The sequence below is a fragment of the Rhinolophus sinicus genome, chromosome 7 (assembly GCF_057876585.1).
Source record: "Rhinolophus sinicus isolate RSI-liver-muscle chromosome 7, RSI-T2T, whole genome shotgun sequence".
NCBI classification, from domain to species: Eukaryota; Metazoa; Chordata; class Mammalia; order Chiroptera; family Rhinolophidae; genus Rhinolophus; species Rhinolophus sinicus.
In genome coordinates, this window is record NC_142507.1 from 17,369,920 (window position 1) to 17,388,361 (window position 18,442).

At 42.1% G+C, this 18,442-nt stretch overlaps 1 long non-coding RNA gene across 2 annotated transcripts in view; it reads right to left on the minus strand.

The window, feature by feature from the left end:
- LOC141568564 (uncharacterized) overlaps nucleotides 1-18,442 on the minus strand; it is a 48,450-nt gene that overhangs the window by 19,308 nt on the left and 10,700 nt on the right. The window contains exons 2-3 of one of the 2 annotated variants that reach the window (XR_016021707.1): nucleotides 12,088-12,294; nucleotides 4,952-11,647 (exon numbers count right to left, since the gene is read on the minus strand). This is a non-coding gene — a long non-coding RNA (uncharacterized LOC141568564). Of the gene's footprint in view, nucleotides 1-4,951; nucleotides 11,648-12,087; nucleotides 13,189-18,442 lie in introns of those variants that run through there. The other variant, XR_016021706.1, reaches the window with a different exon arrangement.

The following is an 18,442-nucleotide window of genomic DNA, read 5'->3' on the forward strand; positions in this document are numbered from 1 at the left end:
GTATATATACACAATGGAATACTATTTTGCGGTAAGAAAAGATGAAATAGGACCATTTGTGACAACATGGATGGATCTTGAGATTATAATGCTAAGCGAAATAAGTCAGACAGAAAAAGCAGAGAACCATATGATTTCACAGATATGTGGTATATAAACCAAAACAAACAAAAAAAATAAAAATAAATGAGAAACAAAAACTCATAGACACAGACAATAGTTTAGTGGTTTCCAGAGGGTAAAGGGGGAGGGGGGTGGTAGATGAGGGTAAAGGGGATCAAATATATGGTGATGGAAGGAGAACTGACTCTGGGTGGTGAACACACAATGTGATTTATGGATGATGTACAGAATTGTACACCTGAAATCTATGTAACTTTACTAACAATTGTCACCCCAATAAACTTTAATTAAAAAAATAAAAATAAATAAAAATAAACATTTGTTTAACAAATTAAATTTCAGCTTATAAATAACCAGAGGGCATATAAACAAGTTGGTTCACAGTTTCACTCAATTCAAAGGAAAAGACAATAACTTGAAGTTTGAAAACTGCAAAGAATGGGGATAGTATTTCCAAAGTGGCTCAAGTGGCATTTAAGTTCAATTCGGCAAACGACATACCTGTGCATAAGAATGCTGTGCTAAGCATGGGAGATGCAGGAGAAAAGGCAGCCATACTTGTCTTCACAAAGGACCATCTACCAGCTCCAGATGAGTCCTCATAGATCAAGAATATCATTAGGGCCGGCCCAGTGGCTCAGGCAGTTGGAGCTCCATGCTCCTAACTCCGAAGTCTGCCAGTTCAATTCCCACATGGGCCAGTGGGCTCTCAACCACAAGGTTGCCAGTTCGATTCCTCGACTCCCACTTGGGATGGTGGACAGCGCCCCCTGCAACTAAAATTGAACAGGGCACCTTGAGCTGAGCTGCCTCTGAGCTCCTGGATGGCTCAATTGGTTGGAGCGCAGGCTCTCAACCACAAGGTTGCCAGTTCGACTCCTGCAAGGGATGGTGGGCTGTGCCCCCTGCAACTAGAAAACGGCAACTGAACCTGGAGCTGAGCTGCACCCTCCACAACTAAGACTGAAAGGACAACAACTTGAAGCTGAATGGCACCCTCAACAACTATGATTGAAAGGACAACAACTTGACTTGGAAAAAAAAAAAAGTCCTGGAAGTGCACACTGTACCCCAATAAAGTCCTGTTCCCTTCCCCAATAAAAAAAAATCTTAAAAAAAATAAAAGGAATATCATTAAATTGAGTTTGGCTGTGGAAAAGACGTCTTCTGACCTGAATTCTGCCTGGTCTTTAGATAGATCATTTCTCACTCTTTCTAATTTGCAGATCAGCCTGTATGGGTCCCACTTGCCCTCCTACTTTTTATCTCTTCTGCTTTCTCCATCAAGGTAACAAGGATACAGCTTATGGAAGTGACCAAAACCCATCAGGACATGCACATGAGGGAATGAGGGAGAGAGGCACTTGGCCTGCTTCCATCCATCCTTCTGGGAAGACCTTCTCACAGACTCAGGACAATCAAGTCCTGAGCCCTCCTTCAAGGACACTATCACAGGCCCTGAGTACCTGGCCCTCTGCTTGCCTCCAGGCACCCAGAGATAAGAAGCCGGGTCTTATCTTCTCAATATAACAGTAAGCCCCTTAAAGCAGAGTCAGGCTGATTCTTATCTATAAATTTCTGTACCCGGGAGATTACCCTGTAAAATGTCAATAGCTGTGTCTCCTTTGGTCGGGGAACAAAATCAGGCGTCTCCATGTGAACAAGTGCCTCTGCACAGCCGGTCCAAGCCTCCTGAACCCGGGCTGCTTGTCAACTTGCCCAGGGCTCCAACGCCCCAGCACCATCCACAGCCTGAGTGGAGGTGCCAGCAACTCCCGCGGTGCCTGGTGCAGGCCTGGGCTCAGTGCTGTTTCCTAATCTCTAATCCTCCCACCCTTATTGTGTCTCCCTCACGCCCAGCCTGACTCTGAAAGCCGTTCCCAGGATTGTTTTCTCTGTGTAGGCTTCCACAGTCTGCTTGAGCCTTCTCTCTAAGTGCTTTTTAAATGGCAAGCTTTCTTTCCTGGGTGCCCTGTCTTCAACACTTTTGAAAATCTGGTATTTGGCTGTAAAGACTGACAGCCAGCCACCCCCCCATCGTTGACTTCTGTTTGTGTGCTGTTTGTTTTTTTAGAGAGTTCCGTTTATAGCCTTCCCCTACCACTTTTGAATTCAGGCACTGGGCTTTATACTAAAAATGTAGTTCAATAAAACAAACCCGAATCAGGAGCCTACAGAGGATCCCTACTCCTCTGGGGAACTGGTCAAAGGAGGGACTCAAGGAGAAAGGAGAGACAAGGGAGACAGGCAGGCAAACAGTGGTTGTGTGATATGGAAAATACTCTAGTATATAAGACTACGCAAGTGCTAAGACGGAACAGCAGAAGAAGGCAAAACAAACCTGTGCTGGGAGAATCACGACTGCTTCCAGGAGAACCCTGGGAGCAGACAGAGAGCTGGCGTAAAAGGCAGAAAGAGTGCAGACTGGAGGGATTGGACTCAACAGGTCCAGTGGATCAAGTTGGGTTGCGATGGGTCACGTGCTCCAGGACAAGTTTGTACTTTACCCTACAGCTGCTGATTCCTAATTTTTTGGAGTATGAAGATCCCTTTATAAAGTTTAAAAGAAAAAATGTTCTCTGACCTCCTACATGAAAATAGTTGTAGTTTTAATGTCCTGTGATCTCTAATCCTCCCACCCTTACTGTGTGTCTCCCAGTAAGGAGCCTGTAAGTAAGCCCAGCCTGTGTCTAAAAGCCCGTTCCCAGGATTTTTCCTTGTTTAGGCTTCCACAGTCTCTGTAAGCATGTGTAAGGCCTTATTCAGGGCACAGATGGTGGTTGGTGTGTAGATGGGTTTCAGTGACCCTGGCCAAGCACAGCCACCTTAGTTTCATCCTCCACTGCTATGCTCTCAGATGCCCAGGCCCTGCGAGGTGGGAACCATTCATATTCCCCCACTGGAGTTTTTAGTAAGGCGGCATTAGATACATTCTCTGTTGTAAGAAGTTCTCCCTGCTAGGTATGGAAAACACATTGAATGAAGAAGAGCCTGGGGTCAGAGAAATCAGTTGAGAAGCTATTCAATTTCAATCATAGAAGCTTTATGCAAAATTGTGTGCATGTGTGTATGTATGTGTGAATGTATAAGCTATGTACATCTAAGTGATTCAAGTTTGTTTCCAAATTCCTTTTATTCTTTTTCCTTCCTATAAGTACTGATGAACGTTACTTTAAGAAAAATCTCTAACAATTGTCACCCTAATAAACTTTAATTTAAAAAAAAGAAAAAGAAAAATCTATATTTTAAAAATATCTCTGTAAGAGTCTTTTAAAATCAAATGAAACTAAAACTTTAAAATTCTGATCCAATCCTTTGTTTTCCTTCAAAAATCCATATGTTTTTGAGTTGACCCCCTCCAAAAGAAAATCTGTATTCTACAGGATAAGCCAAGTTTCCAAATGATGATCTGAATGTGCTCCAGTATTCTTAAAGCTTACTAGAGCTAATAACATAAAGACATAACTATATATCGTTTTTGTAGTTTGGGTGAGTTTTTTTTCCCACAGTAACAGCACATATGATGGAGTTAAGAACTACGTGATATTCTCTTGGATTTCCCAGCACTGCTGGCCACTGCAAGACATGCTTTCTACATATCTCTGAAGCACATCAATTTAAATCTCTTGGAACAACTATTTAAGCTTTCTTTTCAGCTCAAGAGCTTTGGAGTTGGCCAGACGATGAATCCAGCCGGACTTCTCATGTGTATGGACTGAGTTTCTTCCTTCTGCTGCCCACAGCTCGACTTTTCATTATCTATAGTAAGAAGTTTTTAGAAAAGCAGAAACTTTACAAAGCTGGATTTGCTCTTCAAAGAGCAATGGGCTGGATTTGCTTACTTTCATGCCCGCTGAAATCCAAGTGTTCAGTAGATTGTTAATCACTTTCTGAATACATGAAGCATGCAAAGTGGAAAACAGATAAAAGTATCAGATTTTATGATATATGTTGGTTATCCATTGTATCACGCGTTGAATACCAAAAAGCCAAAAGACTTTGTAGTTGGTGTTTTGTTAAGCTTCTGGAGGAGGAGTCCAGACGAGGGACGATAGAAAAGACCTACTCCCCACTCATAAATCCCCACCCATCCAGAAGAGAATAGACCCCTAATGTTTGCATTCTTCTAAGCCAGCCCTTGCCTAAAGTTCACCCCTTCCTCAAATTCTACTCAACTGTTCAGCACATGTCGACTCTGCAGTAATGGATTGGCACAAGCCTAATTCTTATGATGATTAATGGAGCTCCTGAGATGCAGCCTATTATTTCATCCCAAGTTAAAACAGTGATTCATCATTAATCACTAAAAGAAATGGGCTCAGTGATTCATAATTCTAAGCCAGCCCATTTCCTTAAGGGTCCTGTGTGCCTTTTGTTATTCCAGGAGTGGCACGGTTCACAGCCTCTGACATGTGCATTTTCTGATTAGTTCTCTTTAAAAAGTCACGTACCCCAAGAATATTTACTTATAACCTCAGAGCCTCTGAAAAACCATACTTCTTTTGATACCAATCTTTTTCTGGATCCAACTGCCCTTGGATTATCCAATTTGAAACAAGCACCCTCCCCCAGAGACCGGACAAAGTAATCGTAAATCAGTAATCCTTGTGGCTACCTTCGGTCCTCAGCAAAGAACAGCGTTTGGAGTATGGCTGTTTAGATTGAAATGTATTCCTCCATGGTTACCTTTCCATTGCTATCCCTCACGTACAAGCAGATTGTCACCAATGGCCAAGGAAGAGCAGCAGCACCAAGGATGCTTCACCTTCCAGTCCTGGCCCAAAGTTACTGACAAGACAGCATCACCACCCTCTCCTCGGACACTTACATGAAGTCATTCGCCAGCTTGAGGCGAGTTTCTCTAAAGCAGCCCATCCGGCATGAGAATTTGATGTCCTTCTTTTACATAAAGGAAATGAAAGCTTTTACTCAGCTCTAGCGTCATGGCCTGCCTCTCCTGATGGTGGGCAGGCAGGGCATAAAACCTAACAACTGCACTTCTGTTACTACTGTCCCTCCAGAGCTCAGAGAGGCAAACTTCAGCACAGAGCCAGCTCTTGGTTTTTTCTGCCCTTTTCCTTCTCCTCCTCCTCCAACTACCTTCTTCCGCTTTCTATCCCTCTTGTTGCTTCTCTTTCTTTTCTCTTTCCCTTTCCCCTTTTCCCATTTTCCTAACAGATTTTCCCTTTGGGGCCTATCAGTAAATCCCAGAGGAAAGCCCAACCCAGTGATGGCATTTAGGAGTAAAGAGCTTTGGAGTGGCATGGAGATTGTCACTGTGATCCCTGATATTTTATCAAAAAATTATAATTTCTAGCCTAGTCAGCTAGGCAAGAAAATTAAATAAAGGCACCCAGATTGGTAAAGAGGAAGTGAAACTATCTCTATTTGTAGACGACATGATCTGGTATATAGAAAATCCGAAGGAATCCATTAAAAACTATTAGAACTAATGAACAAGTTCAGCAAAGTGGCAGGACACAAGGAAATATAAAAAGATCAATTGTACTTCTATAAAATGGCATTGATAAAAAACAAAAGAAATTAAGAAAACAATTCTACTTCAATAGCATCAACAAAAATAAAATACTTAGATATATTACCAAAATAAGTGTAAAACTTTGAAAATTACAAAATATTATTGGCAGGAGTTAGTAAAGAACTAAATAAATGAAAAGGCATTCCATGTGCATGGATTGGAAGACTTACGAGCATATGAGATTATCGTTAAGATGGCAATACTCCCCAAATTGATCTACAGATTCGAGCCAATCCCTATAAAAATTCCAGCAGACTTCTTTACAGAAATTGGCAAGAATAGGATAAAATAATATGTCTGATGAGGGATTTGTATTGAATATATATAAACAATTATTATAACTCAATAATAAAAAGACAACTCAGTTTTTAAAAAGGGAGTAAAGAATCCAAACAGACATTTTTCCATAGAAAATATACAAACGGCCAAAAACCACACAAAATGATAAATATTATTAGCCATCAGGGAAATGTAAATCAAATCAACAATTATATACCAGTTTACACCCACTAGGATGGCTAGAATCAAAACGTGTCGGTGAGGATATATAGAAATTGGAGCCTTCATGCTCTAGTGGTAGGAAAGTAAAATGATGCAGACACATTGGAAAATAATCTGGCAGTTTCTCAAGTGTTTAAACATACGAGGTCAGACAATTAAGTTCGCAAACTCATCCTAGAAAAAGTGCTACATACCTCATTGCTGAATATCACTACAGTCACTTCAAAGTCCTCCCCTTGGGAAGCTATGCACCAACGCCAGCACCTAGTTCACCTTTCAAAGCAATTTTGGAACTCTTTTTCTGGAATGGCCATCAGAGCTGTTGTCATATAACCTTGATGTCCTGAATGTCATCAAAATGTCTTCCTTTCAATATTTCCTTTATCTTTAGGTAAAGAAAGAAGTCATTGGGGTCCAGATCAGGTGAGTAGGGAGGGAGTTCCAATACAGTTATTTGTTTATTGGCTAAAAACTCCCTCACAGACAGTGCCGTGTGAGCTGGTGCATTATCGTGATGCAAGAGCCATGAATTGTCGGTGGAAAGTTCAGGTCATTTGGTCTAAGCTTTTCACACAGTCTTTTCAGCACTTCCAAATTATAAACTTGGTTAACTGTTTGTCCAGTTGGTACCAGGTCATGATGAATAATCCCTCTGATATCAAAAACGGTTAGCAGCAGCGTTGCAACGTGTTCACAAACTTAATTGTCAGATCTCATATGGTCATGTAACCGTATGATCCAGCAATCCCACTCCTTAGGTATATACTGAAGAGAAATGAAAACTTAGGTGCACACAAATATTTGTACACATATGTTCATAAAAGCATTATTCATAATAGCCAAAAAATAAAAACAACCCACATATCTATCTACAGACGAATGGATAAATAAAATGTGGTGTATCTATACAATAAAATATTCCACAATAAACAGAAGTGAAGCACAGGTACATGCTACATCATGAATGAACCTTGAAAACGTTATGTAAATAAAAGAATCAAGTCAAAAGGATCCTTATCTATACTAAATGTCCACGATAAGCAAAAGGACTGGAAGAGGAACATAGGAGCGATTGAGGAGTGACAGCTAGAGAATGTGAGGTTTCCTTTTGGAGCGATGAAAATTTTCTAATATTGATTATGCAAATGGATGTACAACTCTGTGAATATACTAAAAACCATTGATTGTACACTTAAATGGGTGAATTGCATATTATATGAATGATATCCCATGCTGTTTTTGAAAAAAAGAAATAATTTTTTTAAAAAGTCGTGACTTAAAAGTTGTGCCTTTCTAAAGTTTTTTTGTGGAGAAAACTAACTTCTCCAGAGTACCAGAACATTTTAGGACAGTGTTTAAAGGTATGGTGTAATGTCCAGTAATGGGATTTAGTCACTAATTTAGACCAGTCGCTTCCTTCATTTGTGTTATTTTTGCCGCAAAATAGTGAGTAACAAAATAGCGATTAACAGTCCCAAGGGCCAGTGCCTCACAATGCATTGCGAGTCGTGTTCATCGTTAGGCAAGTTGCCTTCCCTAAGCAAATATTCACAAGTCCATTTTTCCAGGTAAATTCTGTCATTCTAAGAAAGCATTTCAGAAAAGACCCTTTATTTTAGAGTAGATTCATCCTTGGTCATCCAAGCACATGCAGTGGGATTCACTGGGATTAACAATATTGGAGGATGAAAAAGGAAGTGCCGAGGGTATCTCAATGTTTCAGGCTTACTTTCCGCTTACTTTTCCCATTGCCCTGAGCAAAACTGGAGACTTGTGAGTAATTCACCAATTCACCAAAATACTGTGTGTTTTTCAAATAACTATATTTATTAACTCTTTAAAAATGTTATCTCACCATGGTGACAGAGACTGCTAGATGCCCCTTAGTACTCATTTTCCTTGCTTCCTCAGGAAGCTGTGGTGGTCTGATAAACACGACACTTGCCACCCTCCCCTGTAGCGAGGTGGGGCCACTCGACTAAGTTCTGGAAAACGAAAGAGAAGCAGGAGTGGTATGTGCAATTTGCAAAATCTCTCCTTATAAAAGGGAGTGTACTTTCTGTTTTCCAACCTGCTTGCTTCCTGCTGGCAGGGGTGTGGACATACGGCTCCACCTTCAGTGCCTACTTAAACCACAAGGTGGCCTTGGCAATGGGAGGTTTGCAAAGTGGTGGTGTAACAAGAGAACAGAAGCCTGGGTCCCCATGTTGGACAATCTGCTTCCAGACTTCTACACGAGAGAGAAAGAAACCTTTTTCTTGTTTAAGCTACTTCTGTTTGACATGTCCATCCACTGGCAACCCGTCCTCATCCTTAGCGTTAGACTTGCCTAATCAAATGTCTTTGGATGCTCCCAATTCTGTAAAATCAAAGCCCAACCTTCCTAGCCTGGAACTGAGGTCTGAGAGCAGAGCTTGGTGAGAAAGAGTCAAGTGATGGTTGGGCTTGTTGGCATCATAAGGGGAAGACGCATTGCAAGCATCACATTCATTGAGCATAAACAGCCCTGCCCTGTCTTTCCCTGTTTGTGTCCCATTTGTCTTCTACAGAAGCCCTGAGTTCTAGCCAAATGGTCTGTGTTTGATACACTCAACTTGCCCCACCTCTTTCCTCTCTCTCTCTATCTCTCCTCTACCTAGAATCTCTCCTAGACCTCTTACCTAAATACCACAGACTCTCATTTCAGGCCCAACTCAGTTTTCCATCTCCACCATAAGTATCCCGAATGCTAGCATTTTTAATTTACCATGTTCTTTTCTCTGGATTTCTATTGTATTTATTGTCGGAGTTCTTAAATGGCATAAATGGCATTAACAATACATCACATTTTATTGCTATTTGTCCTTTAAAGCTTCTCCTGTTATCTTAAACAGATTACAATTTGCCTGAGGACCAGAATCGTTCCCAGTGTCTCTTTGCATCCCCAGTAGCCCAGAATAGTCGTTTGCACTTATTAGGAATTCAGTAACTGCTTGCTGCTGCTTAAATGATGCTGTCAGTCTTAATAACAAACTTGGAGCAAATGAATAACCCTTGAAAGTTTAGCCTCACCGATCCCCTTGGCAAACTCCTTCTCATCCTTCAGACTCATCCTCCGTGTGGTAGTCAAGAGATGCCTGTTGGAAAAGTTCTCTGAGCCATTCAAGCTAATTTGCCCTGATTAGACTTTGTAAATATCCCCATGATTACTCACTACTTTAGATAATAATTATTTGTTTGCTTGTTTATCTTTGTTCCTTGATTGCAAACTCCTGAAAGATGAGGATTATGTCTTATTCATCTTAGAATAGCTTGCACCCAGCCAGTGACTGGCATATAGTAGACATTCAATAAATATTTGTTGAATAAATAAATGAATAATAAACAAAGACAGTGGCCCAAGAAGGCTCATGACTTTCCATTGAATTTGTCACTCTGCCTTTCAAGCCGGTCTCTGGAGTCCTTTGACCCCAGGTTCCAGGCTTTCAGGGGCTCTGTGGACATTAACTATTTCCTTTGACACCCACCCAGGTCACACGGCAACCCCCTCCCCGAGGAACAACTAAAACAACAATGAAGTCCACGTGAAACCAGCCTGCATTCAAGTGAAACCAAGGAGAAAAGGTTGTTTGTCAAACTTAAAAGACAGATGTTAGTACTTCTCAGTTTCAAACTGAATCCTAACCTTTGTGAAGTTCAAGTTTCATTTCTGCTTGGTCAAATGGAATTTCCTGATTCTGTGTCAGAAAAGTGTAGGGGTCTATATTAGAAGATTTTGAGGACTTTGGAGTTCTATCTAAGGGATTATCTGAATTTATTTTATTTAGGTGATTACCATGCTTATCTCTTTTCCCTTAAAGAGCATAGATTTTACATTTCAAGAAAAAACATATTTGGGGCCTTGTTTTTTGGCAAGATGTTCCATTTGTTGCTCCACACTGACATTCAAAAGACAGGTAGAGACAATTCCCGATCCAACTGCTACTGGCTTTCACCTCTGGGAGGAGGGGAGGTTCAGAGAGGCAGACTGGGGGTGGGAGCTGAGTAGGTTCTGTTCTCACCCACCTCTGACTCATGCAAACAGGGGAAGTTGCTGAAATCCTCTGTGCCTCTATGTCCCTGTCTGGGAAATGGGCTAATCACCCTGCCTCCGATCTGCCTCCCAGGAGTGTTGCAAGGATTAATGAGTTAATAAAGCTTGAAGAGCACTTTGAGCTTTGGATGAAAGACACAGAAGAACAAAGGGCAATGGTTATTATGCATAATTAAAAGGTCTAGCAGAAGCGTTGGTCTGAGTGAACCCCCAATGCCACAGTAACCAGAACTCAGACACAGCATAGAACGAGTATTCAAATATGCATCATTTTCCCTAATAGGGAACTTTAATCTGATCACATTAACGAACTTGTCTCATGAGCAGAGACCTCATATCCAGTGTGGGTAATGCACAGTTAGGGCCACTATCACCCTGAGAAGGTGGTCACTGCTCTGATGTGGGATAACCTACACCACACAGGTGATTCTCACCTCCACACTCTGAGCTCTTTTAAGATAGACCTTTTGGGGAACTTTTAAGGACATCAAGAAGAACCACTGGCCCCAAACCCTTCTCCCACATGATCATGGATTCTTGACATCCCTTCAACGAAGGAAAAAACCTTTTTCAAATTACAGAGAAGACTTAAACACAGCCCAGAATCATAAAGCAGAGTACCTGGCCTATTAATTAAGACCACCCCAACATACATGATAGTGGATGCCACCCCGCATCCAGCACAAGTTTCTCAGCGGGGAAGAGAGAGAGAGCAGATGACCTTGAGTTCAACCGTGAAGAAAAGGTCTTCCAAAATAAGAGGCGCTGGGTGCCAAAAGGAGAGACGGGATCCCGGAGAGTAAGGGCCTCGTCCACAACGTTATAAATGGCATAGACTGCAACATAGAGAACTTTCTCTTCTTGCTCCAGAAAACAGCCTACGCTCACACAACCCTGTAGAAACGCACAAGCACCGTGTATCAGATACTCCCAGGAGTACAACAGCGACCCATGCTGTCCTTGCTAGTTTCTGAGGACAAAAAGGCGCAGGACTGTGAGAGCTCATCAAACATAATCCCACTCACAGCGCTTCTCCCAAACAGCTACATAAACCTGTAAATAGCGGCCTCAGAGCCCTCCCACTGTGTGAAGAGCTCTTCTTGCTGGTCAAGTTGATGTCTGAGTTGGAGCGAACAGGAAGCAGGGTCTGCAGAACATAGGTTATGCTGTCCATCACTGCCAGGTGGGCCTGCTACCGACACTAAGGATGACAGTACAATGCTGGTGGGGACAACCAGTGACGAACGGTCCCATCCAGAGAAGCAGGCAGCCGGGTGGCTGAGGATGTAGAAATCAAGTCTAGGAAGCCAGGCTTTTCAGACTAAGGGATGAAGCCCTGGAGCTGTGATGACTTCTTCATACGTGTGAAGCAGTGTCGTGTAAGAGACGGAATCCGCTTTCTCTGTGTCATTCTAAAACACAGAGCCAGGCCCAATGCTCAACACATTAACACATTTTAATTCAACAGATGGACACACTTTCTAATAGCACTAACCAAACATGGAGTTTGCTGGCCACTGTCCACTTCCTATATTCAGGCTAGTGAGCACGATTTAAGTCTTATTAAGTGACAATTTATGGTGAGAAGCATTATTGAATCACATGCTGATAGAAGAGGAGGGGGAAAAAATCTAAAGAAAAGTATAGAGTGTTTGCATTGCTAGTTCAGACACTGTATCTAACAAATCATTCTCTCAAAGCTCTCCTTTCGATATGTATGTCTTATTTATGATAAATGGGTCTTAGAGAATCTGAAGATCCCTTACAAAGAAAAATTTTTCCTACAGAATATGGGGTTTCGTTTTGTAGTCTTAAACAAAACCAAGAAATTCAAATAAATACAGATTCTTACCTTTTGAATCATATGGAGAAGTGGGCAGAAGCAAAAGTCATGGAAACCAGTGAGTTGGAGACCGAGAAGAGAAGGCTGAGAATAGACAGCTTTGGCTGCGCACATCCCCACTCTCTCCTGTAGGTGGCAGCATTTGCTTATCGGTGTGGCGTCCACATTCAATGGCGGCCGGAGGGCGGCTGGGTTGCGTGAGTCTGAGGTCGGCTCCTTCAATTTGCAGAACATCCAGCATAATCAATTAAAATTTTAATATCATTAGGCAACTGCTTTTGCTGGGGGGAAAAAAAGTACATAGAAGTCGGTTCTGTATGACCAAAGGGAAACGGCCTATTGATTACATGCAAGGTCATAGCTCAATCAGACTTGCCACCATAATCGCATTTTTTTACCTTGACCCCATATTGAATCCTTTATTTAAGTTCTGTTGAAATCTACGTAAATGCAGCAAAAACTGTTGTTTACCATTCTTTTGTCATTTCCAGGTAGATTTTAGAAAGAAACCAATAAAGTAGTAGCTAAGGCTAACCCAGCAAAAATTTAGAAAAGCTGTGAGCTGTGTCTAACCACTGAAACCAGGAAACTGGGCTAATGTAGCTTTTTATAAACTAGAAGAAAAAAAAAAAATCTAACTAATGAGATAAATTTCTTAAGGTATTAAAAGGCCAGATGTGCCCTGAAACACCAAACTTCACTCCCTATGTTTGGGGTGTCTGTGTTAATGTATTAATGCAGAGCTCCATAGCAGACCAGAGAACAACAGAGTGAGAGCAAGTCTCCAATTGCCATTACCTTCCACCTTTCCAACAACGCAAAATACACAGTTGAGTAAGATACTCTAAAGCAAGCATTTCTAACCAGTAGATCAAGACCAACCAGTAGGTCACCTACCTCCCCTGGGGAATGGCCAAGTCTGGGCTGTCCCCAAGCCTACCCACTCGCCCTGTTTCTATTCCAGGCTCCTCTCAGTTGGGAAAAGGAGACCAAAAAGCTCTGCCCCATTCCTCACAGGCCTCCCCTTGGCGGACTGTCCTGCCCCAGCCTTCCCCATGCCCAGGGTTTCAATCCTTTGGGAAAATGAAAAGTGTTCCACTTCTGGGAGAGGCTTCCCACCCCTACTCTGGGTCAGAAAGCCCCACGCTAAGGGGAATTTCCAAAACTTATTGTTTGTTTGATTTCCTGAAACCTGCCTTCTGCCCCTAAAAACCAAAAGCTGTTTTGCATAGTTGTTTTTTCCTCTTTAATTAAAAAAAAAAAATGAGTAAGTTCTGTTTTGAAAATTTCACAGCTCACCTAAGATATAACTGGACCCCAATGTAGCACAAAGTCAAGTTTGGGAGTGATGTTTCTTGTTTTTTGTTTGTTTGTTTTGTTTTGTTTTGTTTTTCAATTCTGGTAAATATGTTATAAATAGGAAAGGAGCTTTATATTTTAAAGCATGCGTTTTCATGATATTAACTAATGTTAGATACATTGCTTGAAACATATTTAGAAAAATTATGAGGTCTACATTGAAAACACGGGTTCTATCATCAGGTCTCCCCGGGGTGTAGCCTTGAGAAAGTTACTGTATTACGCTGGTAGGGCTGCCATAACGCAGCACCACAGGCTGGGTGGCATGGACAACAGAAATCTATTTTCTCACAGTTCTGGAGGTTAGTAGTTCAAGATCAAGTGTCACTAGGGTTGGTTCCATCTGAGGCCTCTCCTCTTTGCTTGCAGATGGCCACCTTCTTCTCTCTGTGTCTTCAGATGGCCTTTCTTCTGTTGGTGTCCGTGTCCCAATCTCTTCTTATACAGACAGCAGTCATACTGGAGTAGGGTCCACCTTAACGACTTCATTTCAATGTAATTACCTCTTTAGAGACCCTATCTCCAACCTCAGTGACATTCTGAGGCACTGGGGGTTCGGAATTCAACATGTGAATGGTGGGGGGAAAGAGGGGACAGAATTCAGCCTAACAGTTATGCAATCTCTTGAGCCTCAGTTTACTCATGTTTCAAACAGAGAAGAGAATAGTACCAGCCTCTGAGTTTTTCTGAGGAGAAACTGATATACTGCTGTGAAGCGCTGAGTACTGTAAAGAGCTGGGGGAATGCTATTAGGTTGGTGCAAAAGTAATTGCGATTTTTGCAATTATTTGCAACCTTTTAAACTGCAATTACTTTTGCACCAACCTAAAAGCTGTGGTCTCTGTCATCATCATCAAGGTGACTGAGAGGACAATATTCCAGCAGAGAAAGTCCAGCCACAGTCTGACTTTCAGAACTCAAACCAAACTTTGGTTTGGAACGAACACAAGAGAGAGACGCACTCTGCTTTCCTCCAACAAGCGCCTGGCCACGCAGTGAGCCTGAGGCTCCTGTCCCCATAACAGAGCTGGGGTCAAGCAGAAAGAGAGCAATGGCCGGAGGACAGAGAGCCCCGCTACTCCCAGGCACACTGTCTGGGAGGAAGTTTTACGTTCAGACCGCTCCTGGCAGAGACAAAGGCTGGCCTGTCTGTCCCTGCTTCTCCAGGGAACACAGCACAGCCATTAACCCAGTCACTCAGTAGTTGTGACACCTGATGCTGGCATTGCAGAGTTGCTGAAACAGCGTTGCTAAGGTAGCCTAAGAAAACCAAACCATGGCGGATAAATGCACTGATTTCTTTCTGGGGGGAGGGGAGAGGAGGCCCCAAGAAAAAACATTCGAGCCTGTGTGTTCCAGAAAGAAAGGTAGACAAAGATCAGCTTAGTGCCTTACTATTTTCTCTCCCTTACCAAGCCTTCTCACTAGTGCTGGCTTTTAATTTACGGTATGCACTATTAAAAAGACTGTCTATAGATTTAACGTTGGCATTTCCTTCCTCCAGTAATCCTTTGAATCGCATTTGCTGTACATTTCTGCAGAATGACATAAAAATGACCTTTTATTATTATTATTAGTGAGCACATATGATGAGTTATCTTTTTTCCAGTATTTGGGAATGACTTAAATAAACCACACAGTTTTTGGACCCCCCCAAACTAACCTCATTTGACCTGTGTCCAGGAAGAATGCCAGAGCTATAGAGGCTGGATTACAAATCATCATACTATCCATTGTTCTGAAAAGTACTGATGGACAATGGCTTTAATCACGTGATTTTTCCCACACAAACAGCTCCATCACCTGATATAAGGAAAGAATTTCTGTGTGACTCAAAATGCCAATTTCAATAGGGTTAGTCTTTTTCTGTTACATTGGTACACTTCATAAATTTGTCTATAGTTGTCATATATATATATATATATACACACACACACACATATGGTGTAAATGAAAGAAAAATATTCTCTAGCACCCAATTAAAGGTTTTTGAGACTCCACGTGAAGGAAGGAAAGCAAAGGAGAGAAGTCAGATGTTTTACAACTAGACGTTTCCCTAGTGAAACCTTCCCATTTTGCAGTGAGCGGCCAAGGGATTTTCTTCTCCCCACTTCCACCGTTGGGGATGTGTCTTGTCCATGCCTTTCCATCATGGTCATGATTCCTGCTGTGGCTTGGCTCCCAGGGTATCACCCTGGCTTCCAGCCCTAGCAGTACCACTTGTGGGAAGCAAAACAATGGCCTCCCAAAGATGTTCATGTCCCAGTTCCTGAAAACTGTGAAATGTGCGCAATAACTGGCAAAGGGGGATTTCGGTGGCAGACGGTATTGTTATGCAGCTGACCTTAAAACAGGGCGATTATCCAGGTCGGCCAGTGTAATGACCAATGGCAGAAGAGTCAGTGTCAGAGTGAGGTGATATGCAGAAAGCTCGACCAGCCATTGCTGGCTTTGAAGATGGAGGAAGGGAGCCAACAGCCATGGAATGTGGGCAGCCTCTGGAGGCTGGAAGAGGTCAGAAAACAGATTGTCCCCTGGAGCTTCCAGAAAGGAACTCAGCCCCTGCTGACACCTTGATTTTAGCCCAGGGAGACCCTCTTTGCACTTCTGACCTCCAAAACTGTAAGACAATAAATTTGTGCTATTTTAAGCCATTAAGTTTATAGTAACTTGTTAGGACAACAGTAAGAAATTATACACCACCTCTTCCTCTTGGCCCTCTAGAACGGAGGGAGGAAGCGGTGTCTTGCTCCCCAGCCCCACCCCCACCTCCACCCTCCGTCCTTGATTGGCTTTCAGAGTTTTCATCACGTGTGTAACCCATGTGTCTCATTTCCTGACTGGACTGTGACCCGACACAGTTTCCATAAATGCAAACCACTATTTAATCAAAAAAGCACAAATGCTAAGAGAAAAAGAAAATGCTACCTAATAAGATAGTTCCCTCTATAACATAGACACTGTAATGCCTAAATATACTTTTTAAATGTCTCCGTTGACAAATCTTTTCCAGTTAGAGAATCTGCATCCATACGTTAAATGTACATGAGTTAAATGTTGTATGCTTGGCATCACTGATCAATCAAAAGAAGAAAGGAAACATGAAAATGAAGACCTTAGTCGAAAGAATTTTCTCCCTGAAATCGAAAGCTCATACATTTTACTTTACTGCCTTGCCAGATATGCCTAAACCTGTTCTGAATAACCAGTGCCATCAAAAACACACCACACAAGTTTTAACCATGGCATTTTTCCCTACCAGGATTTCATAGGAATATTAATAATGTAATCCTGCCATTTTGGCAGAGGTAATGTTATTTGTCATTGTTAGTTTCTCTCCTACAAGGCCTTAGGTTTTCTGGAGAGAGAGGTTTTTTTGATGGAGTTAATCTAGATCGTTAATAAAAGCTGAAGTATTGTACCCCACGTAGTATCTGCTAAACTATAGAATATTTGTTTTCTAAAAGCTTTTAAATAACTCAGTTTCTTCTTTGTAGTTTGTTTAGGGACATTAAATTGCTTGCAGAAAAGAAAATTCACCAACTGGAATGAAATAGTCCACCTAGGGGGGAAAAAAGACTCCCTCATTCCTTTTCACACAACTGCTCTAGCTAGTATGCTTCAATTCAACAAAAGCATTTCAGAACCCTAACTCAACAGCTAGTGTGCTAGCTTCCTATTGACGCTATAACAAATGACCACAAGCTTAATGCCTTAACGCAATACAAATTTATTCTTACAGTTCCGGAGAGCAGAAGAGCAAAATGAGTTTTATAGGGGTAAAACCAAGGCGTCAGCAGAATTGGTTATTTCGAGGCCTCTTCTCAAGGGAGAATCTGTTCCTTCTCTGTTTCACCTTCTAGAAGCTGCTGACATTCCTTGGCGCATGGCCACATCACTCCCATCTCTGCTTCACATGGCCTTTCCGTCTGACTCCTCCCACGTGCTTGTCTCATGGGGATCCTTGCGATTACATCAGGCCCATCTCCCACGGCAAGAGCCTTAACTTAATCACACCTGAAAAGCTCCTTTCACCATACACGGTAACAGTCACAGGTGCTGGGGGTTAGAATATGAACACATTTGAGGGGGTCATTATTCAGCCTTCCACAGTCCATCCTCTGGCTCCCAAAGATTCACATGCATCCCACATGCAAAGGACATTTACCCCCATCCCAAGGTCCCCAAAGGTCTTAACCCATTACGACTTCAAGTCCAAAATCTCACTCAAGTCTCATCAGCCCAGAACTCCCAAATCTCATCTAAATCATCCAAACCAGGTATAGGTAAGTCTCTGCCTGAAATCGATCCTGCAGCAAAATCCCTGTCTTTATGTGGACTTGTGGAATTAAAAAACAAGTGATATGTGCCACAAAAGTGATGATGGGACATGCATAGGATGATAGTCATAGACACTGATGTTGAAAAAGAATGAAAGCAAAAGGACAAAGAAATCTCTGGTCTCAACCAATGTCTAAACACAACCAGATAAACTCCATTACATTCAAGGACCTGAGAATGACTCTCCGTGGCTCCTGACCCACAGCTCTACCCTCGAAGTCATCATTTTGCTTGAAGGGCAGCGCATCTTTGCAGCTGAGTACTTTTATCAGCCTGTCTCTTACCTATGGAATTTTGGGGGTCCACCAGCCTTCTCTCATTTCATCCCCTCTCTGTCCCTTTCAATCCAAGCTGGCACTTTTTCTGCTGGTCAAACATTCTCAAAATCTTACGGGCTATTACTCAGCCTGCCACAGATAACATGGACAGGATAGTTAATAAAAGGAAAGTAAACGTGATTTCTGGAGGATGGACTGGGCCGTTTATGCTACAAAGCACTACGTACGTAGAACACAATCATTTGAAGTTCTTAAATATGGGCTTAAGGCTTGTCAGGTCTTCCAATCTCAAGTTATACACTAGAACAGGATATTGTCTGAAAGACCTGTCAACTGTGCTACTATATCTCCTACAAGAAAAAGTCAAAATGAGTGCTAAAAAGTAC